Genomic DNA, 16,919 nt, shown 5'->3' on the forward strand with positions numbered 1-16,919 from the left:
ATTGACTCGGCTTGCCTCTTCGTTTTTGCGCTTCTCTATTGCCCTGATTCGGACCATTTGACTGTTCTACTGCCTACTGACGCAAGTACCCTTTATTGGCTTTTCCCGCCTTGTTAACCGCCTGCTGAGGCGGCACGCGCTGTCTTCCTGAACCCCTTTACACCTCATTACTGGACTTCCTTTCCATATTACCAGCTTATGTCACGTTCAGGACCTTTCAGCCGCTGCACCGCTTGTTCAAGAAAACTACCCTTTTCTGACGATCATAGCCTTTGCGTTTTTTGCCTGGGAGAAAATCATCAGACCCATCTTTGCAGACATTGCAAAGGCTTCACCAAGGCAGTTCTTAAGACACATCAACAACCCCTGAAATATTTTCTCTGGAGCCAAACACTCTCTGCCTCCCAGCTCTCTGCAATGGAGTCAGCTACCTCGTCGGTGCGTTCTGAGATCTGGGTTGCCTCACCACCTCCCCTTCATACGACTAAGGAGGTCTCCGATGGCCGCGGGAAAGTTCTCAGTGCTTCCTCACTGCCATCGGAGACCTCCTGAGGGTCCAATCGTGGCAGCAGGGGAGCAATTTTAAATTTCCTATCCTTTTCCACCACCGCGATCAGACCCCCAGGAGGTCTCCGATGCCCTTCTGCTGAAGAGTGAAGGAGTCCACACAAATCTGTATGGATCAGCTATAGTGGCTTTCTGTGTTCCACTTTTCTTGGGAAAAGATGGCTTGATGACCTTTCCTTTCACATCTGGAATCACAGTCAGTATTCCCATCAATATCAATCTCTGTAGCAAGCTGATCTTTCTGCAACTTCAGAATTATATCCAATTGCCTATGTATAAATCTCTTATGCCACATGGCAGCACTGTTCTCTTCCTTTCTTTTGTGAGCCATAAAGACTCCATGTGGTTTCTCATACAGTGGACCCTCGACTTACAGACGGCTCGACTTACAGACTTCGAGTTACAGACTTCTCTGGCTGCAAAATTTAGGTTCAACTTTCAGCCAGAGAATCAACTTACAGACCAGAAAAAAAAACACCAAAATGGAACAAAAACAGCCAGTTACGGGATTAATCGGTTTTCAATGCATTGTAGGTCAATGAAGACTCGAGCTACAGACTTTTTGACCTGCAGCCACCGTTCCAATATGGATTAATTCTGTAAGTAGAGGGTCCACTGTAGTTTAACTCAAACAATCCATTTCTCTGGACTCCCGTAAGATAAGTCACATTTCCAAATGGGACACTGCAACCTTCTTTATCAAACTTCACTTCAAAGTTTTTGTTCACCAGTGTGGATGCACTTAAAAGATTTGCTGTGAGCTCTGGAACATACAGTACTTTTTCTGGAACAAGATTTTCAAAGCCATTTTGGAGCAAAATATTTCCTATACTGTGTACTGCCACCTGCTGGCCGCTTGTACACATTACATGTTTCACTGGACTTGTTCAGTGAACAAATCAGCATCTCTAATTAGATGCTGATTAGCTATTGTATCAAGATATAAACTCGAAATCGGGTGACTTGTATTAAGACTGCACGCGTGCATGACTGTCTTCTTTTCATTATTATCATTTTGGTTAGGCTTTTCTTTTCTGGCTTTGCTTCAGCAGTCTCTAGCAAAATGTTGAAGTTTTGCAGAGATAGCAAATCCACCGTTTCTTTTTATGATTACTATCACCTTCCTTCTTCTCCTTCTGGCTGGGATTTCTTTTTGACTGTTTGAAGAAGCTGTCAACTGTAAAAACAGCAGAACCAGTTTAGTAACTTGAGCTCTGTTGTCTGATATGCTCTTCTTGCAAGCAAGGGGTCAGATTATCCAGCCCTTCCTTATGCTCCTTATACGATCCAGAAAAATAACTGAATTCTGGAGGCTTTGAATTAAGGATCAGAATAACTTGCATCTTTTTGCTTAGAGTTTCACCTGCCAAAGCCAATTTTTCAAATATTGCTTGCATTCTCAGAATATATGGATTCAATGATTCTGATTTCTCATGCCATTTGGACTGTGCGGCTTGTTTTAGTAAATTTGTGATATTCTGTCCTTGATCGCCTTTTTGTAGTGATTTTAACTCGACAAGCATACTCTTGGCTGTTTTCTCATGCCTGATTTGAACCAATCTCTCTTCTGTTACGGATTGAATTATAAGACCCTTTGCTTTTGCATTCTTCAGTTTCCAATCTGCATACTGGTTATCTGTTACATCAGGTTCATCCTCTGTTAAAACCTCAAGCGCTCCCTTGATTTCACAGATTCTCCAGGCAAAATAACCAGTTTTGGAAATTAGCAGACTGGAACTTTGGCATGGAATATTTTATCTGACATTTTTACTCAAATTTAGAATGACCAAATTTTTTTTTTCCAGTCTAACACCTCTCGGTGACCACAACAGCATTTTACTCTAACTGCTTGGCCTTCAAGTTTGATGACTCGTAGTACCTCAGCAATGGAAGAGTAACAGGATCACAACGAACCATCCTCTGCTACCATGTGTTCCAACTAATTATTTTCAATGAGCTAAATTAAGTATAGAGTCAAAAACATGGATTTAACTTGTAATAACTTTAGAAAAGGTTTACGAACTACAGACTTTAGTTTCAGTAGATCAAAATATAGTAGATCAAAATATATATTCAGCAGGTCAAAATATAGCATTTGAGTGAAAAACAAAGTACTGTATTTGTCTTATATACTCCAGGTAAGTTTCTCTAGCTTTAAATAACGTTTCTAAACTGGGCAAACCACCCCATAAAGCTGGATGGCATGGATGCAAGTGTGGATGGAGAGGTAGCAATCAGATAGCTTGTGCTCAGGGAATCTCCATCTTGGAAAAGGCCCTTCTTCAAGGAAGAAGGCACACACAGAGAGGAGGTGCAGGAAGTGACCAATGCACAATAGTGCTCCAATAGCAGGGTAGAACTGATTGATTGACAGAATCACCTACTGCATACTGGGACACTTGATCTGCCTACTTCAACAACTTCAACAATGCAAGTTTATTGTGAAGGATAAGGAACAGAACAGACAGTTGTGTCTTCTCCCTGACCTGCCAACATCTGCTGCCAGAAATTAACCCTGCTACTAGGGCAGACAAAAGTAATATAAACAAAGGCAGAAGAATTGTGAAGGTGGAAATATGAACTCTTGGGTATCAGGAACAGAGAGAGGTCCATCTAAGATTCGAAGGGATGAGGAAACTAACAGGCACAGAGGACAAATGCATGCTTTCATCTGCAAAAAAAAGCACAATGACTTATGCAGCCCTTAAAACCAGCCAAATAAAAAGAGACTTATATCTGTATATGTTAATATATAGAGAGTGAAAAAAATTGAAATCATCACTTCAGTTTAATGGAAAACAGTTCATCTCACTATAGATGAAGAAATTGGGACAACGTGAGTGATATGCTTGCCCTACAGGTTATTGTCCTGGGGCACGGACAGTCCTTCAAGCATGTTTTATTTCTTCAAATCCTTCAAATACGTCCTATTTAGGAATGGAAGACACTTCCTGTTTGACAGTCTTTCAAATAATAGATTTGACATAGACAGTTTTCCGTTCATAGGTCCTCAAAGAGAGCCCTGCCTTTTGTAAAATGTAAGATGGGAGATCTTCACCTGGAAATTTGAATTTAGCTGCCACATTCTTGGTTAAGAAGCTTCTCATCTGAATATATTTGGTTGAGAAACTTTGAGAAATGCAAGGACACATTGGGTTTTGTTTCAAAAACAGATCATTGAGGATATAAACCACATACATTTGCCTTTAGTTGCCTACTGGTGGGTCAATAAGGAATAAGGAGAAGATTTTATCTTATTTTGAGTAACTGTACATAGTTGCTCTTTCCTAATGTCTCAGTTGACATTTAAGTGTTCACAACTCATGCATTTCTAATAATCTTGAGGAAAATGTCACTGTATTCTCTAATGGGGTGCTTCTAGAGAGTAACCTCTGGCTACATTGCATGAGGGCTCTCAATGCCATCTCTTATTGCCAGACCACTGCATCTGATAAAGTGTCTAACCTCATGTCATTGAAGAAGCAGAGAGCATGTCCCATACAACTCAGGAGAGGAGGGTTTACTCCCCTATCTTCTCCTGTGTTGCTATGGCACAGATGCACAAACTTCCACAAGATGTAGAGAGGCTGTTTAAAAGTTGTTGTTTTGGATTTTTTTGTTGGAAGAAAATACATTACAACCTGAGTGGAGAAATATTTCAGTGAACTGCTTGTTTACTTGAAGAAAGTAAAGCAAGAATCCCCATGGAGTTATGAAAAGAACTGAGGCGTTTCTAGCTGAGGAATATTCATAGGCCTGGAAGGCTGTCCTATGGATTCTAGAGCTACCATTCATTCAAGTACAGAATCTATCTATCTATCTATCTATCTATCTATCTATCTATCTATCTATCTATCTATCTATCTATCTATCTATCTATCTATCTATCTATCTATCTATCTATCTATCTATCTGTCTATCTGTCTATCTGTCTATCTGTCTGTCTGTCTGTCTGTCTGTCTGTCTATCTGTCTATCTATCTATCTATCTATCTATCTATCTATCTATCTATCTATCTATCTATCTATCTATCTATCTATCTATCTATATTTTTCAATCTATATTTTTCAATATATTTATATTTTTCAATACATGTATAAAATAAATATTTGGTCTATGCCTCCTGTTGTACTTCCATCTGCAGACTTATATTCCATATTTTGACATAAAATGGACTTTCTCCCCAAATCAGGATTCCACAACTTTATATGGCAGAGTGATGACATGTCTTGCATATTAAGCTTCGTTTATGAGAAATGTCTCAAAATAAGCTGATGAAAAAGCTAGGTTCCTTCACTGAAATCACTGAAGTATAACTAGAGATTGGGCTGTAGAATTGCTTAGCTAGCCAATGTAAGGGTAAGAGCAAAGCTTGAAAGTAACTGCATTCTTGAAGGCTTTCACAGCTGGGATATGATAGTTGTAGGTTTTTCGGGCTGTTTGGCCATGTTCTGGAGGTTCTACTTCCAACACCTGTCTTCTAAAGATGCCAGCCACAGAGACTGGCAAAACATTAGGAAGAAAAACCTTAATTTGCCCTTACTAAATGGTGTTGGAGGAATCTCATGTAGTTCAGGCACTTCATTTATGCTTTTATGAAGATAAAGTAATTATTTTAGTTACTTTTGAGAAATATAAAAATGCTTTTTAAAAGTAGGGGTGTAGGGGGTGACAAACAGAATTGCCACTAATTATTTTTCATAATGGAAAAAAGTATAAAATAACTTTCCCAGCCTTATGAGTGAAACTGAAAACACCGAATTCCTGTGCTTTTAATCAATTTGAACATCAGATTTGAGGTCAGGTCCACTGGAGCTTTGACCCAGGCTGCAAAAACCTAGACAGCAAAACACTGGCAGCAGATTCAACCATTTTGAACATTATATCCAGCCACTTTTTCAAAAAAGAAGGCAATACAAAACAGGGAGGGGCCAGTGTGGAATCAAGATGGCTGCTGTTGAGCTCTCAGACCCAGGCATTCTCCCTGTCCTCTCCTTGTGTACACCAGTGACAGGTGACTCAAGCTTAACCACGGCTAGAGCAATGAAACCTCAGGTGTCAAAAATGCTAGTTATGTGAGGGACCATCTCATCTCATACTGCTCAGTTTCCTAGAACAGGAAGGAGTTTGTCTCTGCCTGATCCTGACTGTGTTGATAACAGCAAGAGATAGGGGATTCTCGGTGGATTCTCAGGAACACTTTCCTCTGTGAAGCAGAGCTGGTTCCCATCCATAGTGTCTTCTCCTTCTTCTTCTTCTTGCAGACTGATGAAGACTTTTTTTCTGGATTGTCTGCAGTTGTGTTGTTGTTTTGAAAAAGTTTACTCATGTCTTTACTCTATGTTGTCATTTTAGCTTTATATTAAAGTGTGTTTGATTTTTTGACACCGATTATTGCAAGTCCCCCCCTACACCTTATAGCTGCTGTAAGCCATAAATACTAGAAGGGTTCTCCTAAATAAGTATATACTTATGTAATCTTATTGGCTGGGAAAGAGAACATTTGAGAACCTTTTGCAATGCTCCATTGTTTATTACCCTGCATTTCTCTTTGTGCCTCTAATTTCTCGGGGAAGGAAATGAGCTATGCCAGTTTTAACAGCAGCATTGTGCCCCCAGATTCCAGGGGTATGTGAGGGAAATGGGAGGGCTTTCATCATGTGGATCCAAGACCTCACCCAGCATGCCCCTAAAATACAGTGGTGCCTCACACAACGATGTTAATTGATTCCAAAAAAATCAACGTTGTGTGAAATATCGTTCTGTGAAACACCATTTCCCATAGGAATGCATTGAAAACCGGTTAATCCGTTCCAATTGGAACGGATTGCCGTCTTTAAGTGAAGAAACCCATAGGAAACATCGTTGAGTGAAACAATGTTTCCTCCATTGGAATGTATTGAAGCCGACTCAATACATTTCAATGGCTTTGCGAAGTCCGTTTTTGCTCATTTAAAAGTGCCTTACAATGTTTGGAACAGGTTTTAAATGCTTGCAATCGTTAGCCCACCTCCTGAACCCTATGCAAACTTAATTTGGTGTTGTTCTGAGTCATCTTTAATTTTTGGTGATTTTTTGAATTTTCTCTCATTGGAATGCATTGGATGGAAAGTTCAATTGATTTAAATGGGGAAAATAAAAAAATCACCAAAAATTAATGAGGACTCAGAACAAAACCAAATTAAGTTTGCACATGTTTCACAAGGTGCACTATGGAATCCAAGCATTTAAAACAGGTTTCAAACATTTTAAGACACTTTTAAATGAGCAAAAATGGACATCGTTAAGTGAAATTCCCCCATAGAGAACATTGTTAAACGATGGGGGAAATTCCTCAAAAAAACCCATCGCTGTGTGAATTCATCGTTGTATGAAGCAATCATTGTGCGAGGCACCACTGTACCTTGTTTCTTTCCTTTTATGATGTTGACCCTTCCAGATTTCTGAAAAGCAATGTTGAATCTTGAATCTCTCTAACTACCTTTGCAAAACTAGCTATAGCAAATCGGATGACCTCAAGATGCTTTACAGGGAAATATAGGATTTCATCCAAAGTGAATGAATAAATGGCTCTGCCAAATTACGCTACTGATAGACCATCTAAAGCTGTGGTTCCCAACCTTGAGTGACCCAGGTGTTCCTCGACTGCCATGTCCAGAAACCCCTTGCCAGCACAGCTGGTGGTGAAGGCTTCTGGGAACTGCAGTCCAAGAACACCTGGGTGACCCAAGGTTGGGAATCACTGATCTAAAGAAATGTCATTGGTAGTATCTAAAGGAAGGTAAACCTGAAACAGGAGGTCTGAAACTTTAAGTCCACATGGCTGATATATATCATAATGTAAATCACATTATATTCACAGCTTGGAAAGTTTGCTCAGCTTTTCTGTTTTCTCCAAGGTGACATTCATTGGTTTCCCTTTATTTGACTAACTGTCTGACTGTGTACACAGCAAATGTTTTCTGTTTTACAAATCTCCTTAGGAAAAGCAAACTGCTTCAGTCTTTCAGCAGATAAGACTGCTGCAAAAGTTTATATGGTGAAAGAAAAAGTGCCTGAGGATCAGAGGAAGGAAAACCCAGTTTTAATTGCTTTTGTGAGCTGCATAGCAGTTGGACATCTGTCCTGCTTAAAATCACATTTTTGCCATTTAAATCAGACGCATATTTAAGCACAATCTGTATTTTATGTTAACCTTGCGGACAATCACTCAGAAAATGAAGTTTTTCAAAGTAAGGAGAAAGGTGGAGATTTAACATGGGTGCATTCCTGCCCAAAGTTTTCAAGCCACAGTTGTTTACTCCCAAATTAGTTTCAGCAGTGCTCCTTCCCTGTCTACAAAGTTCCCAGTTGGTATTTCCAGAAAAAAATAATACTGATATTCTTCTCTGTTTTATTCCAAAGTTTGAGAAGAAGAAGAAGAAGAAAAAGGAAGAAGGAAAGGTTTGAATTTACAGGCAATGTCCAAGAAGCAGATGTTGAGGTGGTAGTGTATGACTTGATAAGACATCAGACCAGTGTATGGCAGCTGTGGGAAAGGTAAATTCTGTATTGAAAACTTCAGGGGGAGAAAAAAGAAGAGAGAAATCCATGTGGAAAGCCATGCACAGCATATAGCAAAAGTAAATCTCCTAAAGGTAAATTAGTCCTACTCAGGCACCACGCCTTGATACCCTGTTTCCCCCAAAATAAGGCCTAACCTGAAAATAAGCCCTAGTATGAATTTTCAGGATGCTCATAATATAAGCCCTACCCCCAAAATAAACCCCAGTTAAGTGAAACCCTGCCCTCCACCATCGTGCAGCAACCAGAAGAAGAAGACATGACTGTATCTGAATAAATGTAGATTGTTGTACATGAAAAAAATAAAGCATCCCCTGAAAATAAGCCCTAATGCATTTTTTGGAGTAAAAATTAATATAAGGCCCTGTCTTATTTACGGGGAAGCACGGTACAGTGATAACCAAATAGGTTCCATGAGGAGAAGTGTACATGCACGTCCCACACCCTGCCCCACCCAGGAGTCATTCACACTTTTACACAATGAGTGTGACATTCTGAAAAGAAAAACACTTATAAAGTATATTTGGTTGTACCTGCCTACAGCATACCTGTGATTGGGAGCTGTGACAAACAAGGGATGTTCTGTAAATATGTTCTGCCAAATGATGAACAGATGAAGGTCTGAGTGACATCTGGGTGGGTGGTAGGAGCATCTCATGTTCACCACTGCAAACCACTAAGCCTTCAACATGTTTTCAGGCACAACACCTGTATAGCACTACTGTGGGGCTGGACAAGATTAACAACAATAACAACAAAAATTGAAAGCTATGATGGCTTTTTGAAACAATATAGAGAAAACACACAATTTTGAAATACCCAACAATTATTGTATAGAATAATATATTATAGAATAATATAATATTATTCTATGAGAAAATGTAGAGCAAAATAAATTAGGCCCATGTAAAGATGATTCTCTAAAATTTTGGAAAGAAATTTGGGAAAGCTTAAGTGGATGTAACAAAAAAAAAAAACGCCTCATGGATTAAAGACATTTATAAAGAAACTCGAGGAAAACACATGGATGATACTGTAATAACAATGAAAGGATTAAGAGGAAAGTAAAGGCTGTGAAAAACTGGAGTGCACCTGGTCCAGATGAGCTGCACAGAGTTTGGTTAAAGCATTTAACAAGTCTTCATTACTGTATAGCAGTGCAATTTAATAACTTACAGTACTTCAAAATTCTGCAACTGAAGATTGGACGACGACAGACTCCACATTTCTGATAACAACAGATCATTAAAAGGCCAATGGACCCAGTAATTATTGAGAAATTATATGCCTTCCAACAATGTTCAAGCTCCTCACAGGAATCCTTGCAAGATCAATATCTAATCATTTAATTGAAAACTCCCTATACACAACTGAACTGAAAGGGAACTTTAAAAAGTCAAGAGGCATGAAAGAGCAGCTGTTTATTGATAAAATGATACTAAAGAATGCAAAAAGACAAAAGACAAATCTTACCATGGCCTGGATAGACTATAAAAAGGCATTTGACTCATTGCCACACAGTTGGATTAACATCGGCCTAAAATGTTTGGGATTATTAAAAACATTCATAAATTCCTCAAGGAAAATATGGAAAAATAGAAAACCGTCTTAATGGCCAGTGGTGAAGAAATTTGGGAAGTTAACATCAAAAGGAATATTTCAGGGGGATTCTTTGTCACCACTGCTGTTTACCATCTCACTAATTCCCATGTCAATAATTTTAAATAAAACTGGATTGGGCCACCATATTACACAATAACCCGGAAAAATCAATCATCTCTTATACATGGATGGCCTAAAACTATTTGCGAAAAGTTCCACAGAGGTAGAATCGCTGCTGAACAGTGCAAATATTTAGTGAATATATTCAAATGAAATTTGGAATTGACAAATGTGCAGTTGGAAATAGATGGAATAGAGTTAAAAATGACAATATTATAAAATCACTATCAAATGATGAAAATTATAACTACCATGGAATACTAGAGGCAGATAATATCCTGCACATAAAAGTTAAAAGAACTGACAGAAAGGGAATATATCAAAAGACTTTTAAAAATCTTAAAATCAAAATTAAATGGTGGAAATACAATCTAAGCCAGTTGGGCAGTTCCACATGGGCAGTTCCAGTAATTATATACCCAGCTGGAATAATAGACTGGACAAAAATGAATTAGAAGAACTGGATTGAAATACATGGAAATTAATGAACATGCATCATGCACTATGTCTAAAAAGTCATGTGGACAGATTATATTTACCACGAAAAATCGGAGGCTGTGGATTACTGCAAACACAGCATGTAACAGAGAAGGAAAAAAGAAGCCTAAATGATTATATCAGTACAAATAAGAGAAAAATACTTAAGATAATGAAAATGGAGAATATTTTGAAAACAACAGAAACAAAGGCTCAATATTTGAACAGAAATTAAACAGCTGGAAAAATAAACCACTACATCGACAACACCTGAGAAATATTGATGGAAAGCATGATCATAATTCAACATGGGCATGGCTAAAACTGGGGACCCTTAAGAAAGAAACCAAAGGCAAGAACAAGCACTCCAAACCAAGGTGATGAAAGCTAAGATTCAAGGAATTAGTGCTAACAGCAAATGTCGACTCTGCCAAGAAAAAGATGAAACTGTGTCACACCTCATCTGTGAATAGCCAAAGAATGCACAAACTGATCACAAAATTAGACATGACACAGTAGCCAAATTAGTGCACTGGTCATTATGCAAAAAATATAACTTGCTGGCCTCCAAAAACTCATGGGAACATCAGGTAGAGAATGTGTCAGAAAATGAGGAAGTCAAAATCTTGTGGGATTTCTGAATCCAAACCAATAGACACCTTGAACTTAACACACCAGACATAGTAGTGATATAACGAAGAAAGGTCTGCATCATTGACATTGCAATTCCAGGGGAGGCCAGAGTTGAAAATAAAGAATTGGAAAAAGTAACAAAATACAGAGATCTGGCAATCAAAACATCTCACTTATGGATAAAACATACTTCAGTGGTTAACATAGCCATCAGTGTTTCGGGAACAATGTCAAAATATTTCACACAGTTGCAGATCTCAGAAATAACACGATTTTGTAATGTGTATCTGTTATATAATATCAGACTATGGTGTCCTCCTGGATAGGCTGGGCGGGTTGGGAGTTGGGGGCACCACTTTATGGTGGTTCCGCTCCTTCCTGGCTGACCGTATCCAGAGGGTGGTGCTGGGGGACAGTTGCTCTGCCCCATGGTGTTGATGTCATGGTGTTCCTTAGGGCTCGATACTGTCCCCCATGCTGTTTAATATCTACATGAAACCGCTGGGAGAGGTCATCAGGAGGTTTGGGCTGAGGAGTCAGCAATATGCTGACGACACTCAGCTCTACCTCTCATTTTCCACCAATCCAGGTGAGGTGGTCTGTGCTGAACTCGTGTCTGGACCTGATAATGGACAGGATGAGGGTTAATACATTGAAACTCAATCCAGGCAGCACAGAAATGCTGTTAGTGGTTGCTTCACCAGACAGGCTGGAGAGCCATTTCCCTGCCCTGAATGGGGTTGCACTCCCCCTAAGGAACAGGGTCTGCAGCCTGGGGGTGCTCCTGGACCCCAGTCTAACACTGGAAGCGCAGGTGGACTTGGTGGCCAGAGGCGCTTTCCTTCAGCTGCGGAAATTATACCAGCTACGGCCCTACCTGGACGAGCGGAGTCTCATGACAGTTACACATGCACTGTTAACATCTCACATAGATTACTGCAATGTGCTCTATGTGGGGATGCATTTAAAGACGATTCGGCAACTGCAACTGGTCGAGAATTGAATTGTGCGGCTGGTGAGTGGTGGGGCTGCTAGAGAACACATCGCCGATTCTGTTTAAGTTACATTGGCTACCAGTTGCTGCCCGGGCCCAATTCAAGGTGCTTGTTTTGACATATAAAGCCCTAAACGGCTTGGGCCCTGGATACCTGACGGGCTGCTTCCTTCTATATGAGCCTACCCAGCAGTTAAGATCCAGCCAGGGGGCCCTTTTGAAAGAGCCATCCCTCAAGGAGGTAAGAAGGATGACTTGTAGACAAAGGGCCTTTTTGGCACATGCCCCCAGACTATGGAACACCATCCCAATTGAGATTCGTCTGGCGCCGATGCTGATGACATTTCGGTGCCAGGTTGAAATAATATCAACTGTGGGTCTTGATGGCAATTTTTAGAGTATATACTGTATTTTAATTCTTGATGGCAATTTTTAGAGTATATATTTTAATTGTTTTATCTTTTTAATTGTATTTTAATTATTGTGAGCCGCCCAGAGACCTTTGGGTAGTGTGGGCGGCATATAAGTTAAATAAATAAATACAATATTTTATAATTTTGATTGACTGTGCCTCGTGGTCTGTAGTAGTAGTAGTAGTAGTAGTAGTAGTAGTAGTAGTAGTAGTAGTAATAATAATAATAATAATAATAATAATAATAATAATAATAATAATAATAATAATAATAATAATAATAATAATAATAATAATAATAATAATAATAATAATAATAATAATAATAATAATAATAATAATAAATGTGTTGTCAAGTCAATTCTGACTTATGGTGACCCTTTCCTTGGTATTCTAGATACAGAATACACAGGTTTACCCTTCCCTTCCTCTGTGGGGATCCTGGGACTGACTTTGCAGTTTGCCCAAGGCCACACAGGCTGGCTCTACTCACTGGAGGCACAGTGGGGAAATTGAACTCCCAACCTCTGGCTCTGCAGGCAGATACTGAAACCAATAAACTATCCAGCCAGCAAAGATGCAGAAAAGGGAACTAAAATGATTTGGATTATTGAGCAGCTCTTTCTGAGGAAAGGTTGCAACAACCAGACTTTTCAACTTAGAAAAAAAAAAGATGAGCAAGGGAGGGGACGTGACAGAAGTGTGGGAAATGATGCATAGAGGAAGAGGACAGGGAGAAGTCTTGGTCACTATTTTCTAACAGCAGAACCCAGCCAAATTTATCCAGTGAACTGGATTGGCAGGAAACTGAGGAAGAAGGAGGGACCTTTTCATACTGCATATTGTCAAACTGCAGCATTTGCTTCCGTGAGATGCGGTGACAGCCATCACCTTTGGTGGTTTTGAAAGGGGACTCAGTCCTATATACTACCTCCAGTAGCAAAGGCAATAAACCTCTGATACCAGTTGCTGGGGAATGTCTAGTGGGATGGTACTGTGACACTCCCGTCCTTCCTATATGTCCTTCCTATGTTCTTCCCATAGACATTCTGGTTGACTGGGCTATATAGGCCTTCATTGTGACCCAGTGGGACTTCTCTTACCTTCTTGTGATCACACAACACTAGCCACAAATTTCTACATTTTTTCCGTACTGTCACGTATTTCTGAAAATCCATAGCATGCATATGAAATGTTGCTCAGTAAGCTTCTTAGGAAAAGTATAACTGAAGACATAAACGTAGGTGGGTTGAGGTATCAGAGGCCAAACATTTCATGAGATCACTTAGATTGCGTTCACCAGCCCTTACCTTGCAAATGTTAGAGGCACACATACAGCATTTTTGGGAGCCCCTAGAACCTGTGGAGTACCTGTGCTTTTTGAAAAGGTCGCTTTATTGTGTCATCTCCCAGGGAACCATTTTAGACTAATGGTGAGGAATAATCTTTTATGTCTAATTAGAATGTTACAAAGACACATACACACAGCAGTTAATGGAATTCGGTCACTAGCAGCTCCTTAAGGGATTTCTTTATTTAAAATATTTTTTTACCCGACCTTTCTCCTTGAAAGGGACCCAAGGTAGCTTACATCAGTGAAAGACAATATTTAAAGCTGAAAACAATGAGCACACAATGGTGGTTTACATCATTAAAAGACCATATTAAAGCTAACACAATAAGAATACAAATATGAAAAAGGAACAAAGAAATACCACTCTGATAGATGGTAAACGCAAGTAATATTAAAGACTCAGAGCAGTAATACATAATAATCCATGTAAAAATCACACACAGGTAGCTAGATTACTGAGGGAAGGCTTGCCCGAAGGGAAAGGTCTTTGCCTGCTTGTGGAAAGACAGCAAAGAGGGGGCCAGTCTGACTTAACCAGGTATTAAATAAATGGAAAATAAAATATTGTTGTTGAATCTAGATGGGGGGGGGGTAAAAGCTGGATTAAAAAAAAAATTAAAAAATTCCTTTTATTTTTTGTTTGTTCCCTCAGTGAAAATGAGGAAGAAATGCAAGGTTCAATGGTGTGAAGGGTGGGGATGTTGTATTCATGGCTACCCCTTCATTGCAGTGATGAGCACAATGGAACACCATGCAGATATCTGACTGAAAATGTAAAGTACTTCCTCCTCCTTCATAATGTCTTTCTGACTTTAATATCTGGGTTGTTATCCATTTAAGCTTCTATTAATTAAAAAAAAGCCAACAGATTTCTTTCTTTCTTTCTTTCTTTCTTTCTTTCTTTCTTTCTTTCTTTCTTTCTTTCTTTCTTTCTTTCTTTCTTTCTTTCTTTCTTTCTTTCTTTCTTTCTTTCTTTCTTTAAAGAACACCAGTGAAATAATTCCTTCACAGGAACACCTGCCTTTTCTGGGTAAGTAAGAATGCAAACAACTGTGGTTTTACAACCTCAATTAAATGGACCAGAGGGGGGCTCTTATGCGTGGGAAGAATGACAATTCCAAGGGAACAATAAAATTATATAAAAAAGTAATATCAAGGAGGCCAACAGCAAAAGAATTAATCATGCCTGCTCTTGATATGGTTTCTGTGCCTCATTCAAAACAACATGGCCCACTGAAGCAACAGAAATAGCTGGAAATAGCTGAAGCGGCAGAAATAACTGCTCGAATGAAAACAGAAAACTTGCAAAAATCTTTAACCTTTGTCTCAGTTTTTTTTTTTAAAAAAGAGAGAAAACTGTAGAACAAGCTTTTCCCTGCAGAAGTTATCGCTCTGTTTTTCTAATTTCTCTTTCGACAAAGCCATAAAATGCCATTAATCTCCAACTGGTGAGTGAGGGCATATGTATGCCGTGTGCACTGCAGGTGTTAGGAATGAGTTTATTATTTTTAATTATAATCATTTCTGTACCATAGCCGGAGCCAAATAGCATTTTTATACCTCTGGTTGTGAAGAAATATGAAAACAGAAAAATATATCATTATAGCTTAGTGAGACAATAATGAAGCTTCTTTGCCCACATGTGGGGGGGGGGGGAAGCATTTTGCTCGCTTTTTCCACTGTCACTCAGTATAGCATAATAGGCTTCCTGGGCGTTTACCGAGAGGAGGCAAGTCCCACAGCAAGGTCAAGTTATTATAAAACACCGCTAGGTAGCAAAACTGCAGTCAGAGCAACAGCAGGCCCAAAAGTTTTCCAACATCTAGATTCTCAGTGTGTGAAGTTAAGAAATGGATGACGGAGTTTCCTCTCCCCCCCCCCTTCTTTTTCGTTTTCTTTTTTGGTTCTTTTCATACATTTGGTCCCAGAGGAAAACTCAGCATGAACTAGGTTGGTTCACAACCACCTCTGTCTGAGAAACCGCCTTTCAAGTACTTTTGCTATACTTATTTTCTTGAAAAATTTATGTCCCACCTACTGAAAGAGAGTTTCGTGATATATATATTTTTTTAAATAAGAAAAAAAAAAAAAGAAAATGCGCTGACATTGAGAGAATTGAAGGGTGTTTTTCTGGGCCCCGTGAGAATTCCAGTGGTACGATTATGGTCAGGATTAAGAAACATCATGGTTAGGATCATGCCTTCATATATAGAGCTTATATTTCTTGACTCAAGAGAATTCTAACGCCCACTTCCTGGCAATGAGGAAGGGGGGAGGGCGTTGGAGGGGGCAGCCATTGAGGTGGTGCTGGGTAGGGGAAGGAATGGTGGTGGGGGTAGAACATGCCCGCATAGGAGAAGAGAGGTTAGATATCTTACATCTATCCCCTCTTCTAGTCCTACCTCCAACCAAATGGTATCAGGCGACCATATCAGCAAACCCTCGAGCCACACGGTGCTGTTGATGAACGCCAGGTCAGTACAAAATAAAACTGCCCTCATCCATGATGTAATTCTGGATGAGGGTGCTGACCTGGCGTGCATTACTGAGACCTGGGTGGGAGAGGAAGGTGGTGTCCCCCTCTCCCAGCTGTGTCCTCCTGGGTACTCAGTCCAGCACCAGTGTCGCTCGGAGGGTCGGGGAGGGGGAGTTGCTATAGTCTATAGGAGTTCTATCTCCTTGACCAGGCTTCCTATCCCTTTGAGAGGAGGTCTTGAGGGCCTGTATTGTGTGTTGGGCTCACGAGACAGATTAGGGATTCTGTTGGTGTACCGCCCACCCTGCTGCGTACCAACAGTCTCCCTACCTGAGCTGACGGAGGCAGTCTCGGACCTGGTGTTGAGGACTCCCAGGCTGCTGGTGCTGGGGGACCTCAACATCCATGCTGAGGCTGCCTTGACCGGGGCGGCTCAGGACTTCATGGCCGCCATGACAACCATGGGACTGTCTCAATGTGTCATCGGCCCGACACATGAGAAGGGCCACACCTTGGACCTTGTTTTCACAACGGGACTGGAAGATGGTGGTTTGGATGTGGAGGGGCTGGTTGTGACCCCATTGTCATGGTCAGACCACTTCCTGGTCAAGTTTAGTCTTTTAGCTTCTTCTTCCCTCTGCAAGGGTGGGGGATCTATTAAGATGATCCGCCCTCGGAGACTTATGGATCCAGATGGATTCCTGAATGCTCTGGGGGAGTA

The 16,919-nt window shown here is 40.1% G+C and overlaps 1 long non-coding RNA gene across 1 annotated transcript in view; it reads left to right on the plus strand.

The window, feature by feature from the left end:
* Nucleotides 1–15,818, plus strand: part of LOC144587486 (uncharacterized) — a 34,371-nt gene extending 18,553 nt beyond the window's left edge. The window contains exon 2 of the long non-coding RNA XR_013542641.1: nucleotides 14,375–15,818. This is a non-coding gene — a long non-coding RNA (uncharacterized LOC144587486). The remainder of the gene's footprint in view (nucleotides 1–14,374) is intronic.
* The last annotated feature ends 1,101 nt before the right edge of the window (nucleotides 15,819–16,919 follow it).

The sequence above is a fragment of the Pogona vitticeps genome, chromosome 1, assembly GCF_051106095.1.
Source record: "Pogona vitticeps strain Pit_001003342236 chromosome 1, PviZW2.1, whole genome shotgun sequence".
Lineage (NCBI taxonomy): Eukaryota > Metazoa > Chordata > Lepidosauria > Squamata > Agamidae > Pogona > Pogona vitticeps.